Source organism: Colobus angolensis, unplaced genomic scaffold, assembly GCF_000951035.1.
Source record: "Colobus angolensis palliatus isolate OR3802 unplaced genomic scaffold, Cang.pa_1.0 Scaffold3, whole genome shotgun sequence".
NCBI classification, from domain to species: domain Eukaryota; kingdom Metazoa; phylum Chordata; class Mammalia; order Primates; family Cercopithecidae; genus Colobus; species Colobus angolensis.
The window spans coordinates 26,498,568-26,501,264 of NW_012116265.1; the positions used below are offsets into that span (position 1 = coordinate 26,498,568).

The following is a 2,697-nucleotide window of genomic DNA, read 5'->3' on the forward strand; positions in this document are numbered from 1 at the left end:
GAAGACAGTGTGGCAATTCCTCAAGGATCTAGAACTAGAAATACTATTTGACCCAGCCATCCCATTACTGGGTATATACCCAAAGGATTATAAATTATGCTGCTATAAAGATACATGCACATTTATGTTTACTACAGCACTATTCACAATAGCAAAGACTTGGAACCAACCCAAATGTCCATCGATCACTCATTTTAAGCCTTGTGGAGAATGGAATAAAAAACCAAATACAATATAAAGTTCAACACCTATTCTCAAATGAGCTTCATAAGAGCTCCTTGTGAACTATGCAACATAATTCCAACAAAGGAGCTAAAATCTTACCTCTTCATTTTCCAACCTGCCTCTGATGTAAATATCAACATGCACATAGGCAGAAAAAGATATGAAGGAGAAATAAGTAAATATGGAGGATGCAAAAAGTAAATAATTAAGGCTCTATGCAAAGACAAAAAACATAAGACTCTCCATAAATTCATTTGGAAAATGCAGACAAGTCACCTGCTACTCTTCTGCTACTGTATGTATGCAGATATCACCCAATTCATTGATAAGGTTTTTACACTGCTCTGAACTGTAATACTAGATCTGATTGATCCAGAGAAGATCTGCTGGTTTTTTCTTTGTTTTGTTTAGCCCACTGGACTTCTGCTTAAGATATGATATAGTCTTAGGTAGCATATGCTTGTATATACCTTGAGAATGTAGATAAATAGATTAATCCAGTGACCCATCCCCACATTCTAGTCTATGAAAATTTTGGCAACCATGAGAATTCCAGTATACATGAACTGAATTAACAATATATTGTCCATATTAGAGACAATCACAAATTACAAATGCAACAGTTTACTCCTTAAGAAGACATCCTAAACTCAGTTTTGTATGTGGTGCACAGAAAGCAGAAATCCATTACAGTGAACTGAACTGCTGTTATAAAAATAATCTCAATCTTTGAATTATTTACCCAAATTTCCCAGGACCTTTGTAAGAGCTATTTGCACATTAGCTATTTATGACATAACTGGCTATTTAATACCTACTTGGCTTGTTAGTTGAAGGCTAGTCATTGGCATTTTAAAGAGTATTTGGACAATTTGAGTGAACTACTGTCTTTACCAGCTTTAATCTCAAATATATTTTCATGTTCAAATTTCCAGTGGTCTCAATGTTTATTCTGCGGTTCTTTTTTTTTTTTTTAGCGACTTATTTAAGTCAAGATCCAAATAAGTTCATCACACAGCAATTGATCAATAAGGTTTTTAAATCTGTTTTAATCCAAAGGTTTCCCTTCCAACTATTTTTTAATCTTACAATTTATTTGTTATGGAAACCAAGTTATTTGTTCTGTTATTTCCCACAGTTTGGATTCTGCTAATTGCATTTTCTAGAGTAGTTTGACGTGTTCCTCTCTTCTCTAGCTATGTTGTAAATTGGTGGCTGGATCTGAAGCCTTGATCAATTCAAATTTGATTGTTCTTCCATCAGAAAGTACCCCAGTGACTCATCATCTTTTCGTGATGTTAGATGCCTAGATCCATTAGATTGTTCGAGTCTGTAATTTGGTAATATTCTAACATTCCTTATTCATTTACTACTGGGATACATTTATAAAAAGACCAATTTAGGCCAGGCGCAGTGGCTCACACCTGTAATCCCAACACTTTGGGAGGCCAAGGCAAGCGGATCATCTGAGGTCAGGAGTTCAAGACTAGCCTGGCCAACATGGTGAAACCCCGTCTCTACTAAAAATACAAAAATTAGCTGGCGTGGTGGTGCACGCTTGGGAGCCACTTAGAGGTTGAGGCACAAGAATCACTTGAACCCAGGAAGCGGAGGTTGCAGTGAATGGAGATCGTGCCACTGAACTCCAGCCTGGGCAACAAAACCAAAACTCCGTCTCAAAAAAAAAAGATCAGTTTATTACTCAGTAACATAGTTCACATAAAAACAGAAAAATGGATACTTGACTTCTCTTTTTGCCCATTTTCACAATAATGAGTTGCTTCTTCAGAACCCTCCAATAATAATCAATTGGTTCCTTTTCATCTCTTAAGGTCATTATGGACTCATTTAATTATTTCATGTTTTAATCCACTGCTATTATTATTCACATTGATCTGCAATTTGTTCCATCTTTGGCCAGTGGGAGCCTCTTCTGAGTCTGTTGGACAGCCCCAAATAGCTTTTGTAGCTTCCTCGCTAACTAATAGGATGTTTCACACTCAACTTTAAAATTTCCTACCCCAGAATTGAGTTAGCCATTTCCCCAAGGAACCCTCGTTCCTTTTTATTAAGAAATGGTATCTGGATTTCATAATCAGAGTCCCATTGTAAGTTGAGAAACATCTGTCCTTATAAAGCAGCTAACCTGCTATTTTTCTTTTTAGTTTACCCTTTGTCCAATTTTCTACTTAAATTCCTCCTTATTTTTTCAACTTATATCTTCCTGACTTTCTGCAAAACACAGTTTAGCCAAGATCCCCACTTATATCAATAAGGAATACAAAAGACAAAAAGAAACTGTTTCCTGTGTGAATTTTAAAAGAAAATTTTATTTAAAACAGCATCCTGTGTTCTTAAAAAGGAGGGGGCGGGTAGCCCGGCATGGTGGCTCACGCCTGTAATCCCAGCACTTTGGGAGGCCGAGGTGGGAGGATCACAAGGTCAGGAGTTCGAGACCAGTCTGGCCAATAT

General features: G+C 36.8%; 1 protein-coding gene across 4 annotated transcripts in view; it reads right to left on the reverse strand.

Moving 5' to 3' along the window:
• RAD51B (RAD51 paralog B) overlaps positions 1–2,697 on the reverse strand; it is an 800,423-nt gene that overhangs the window by 747,447 nt on the left and 50,279 nt on the right. The window lies entirely within an intron of this gene.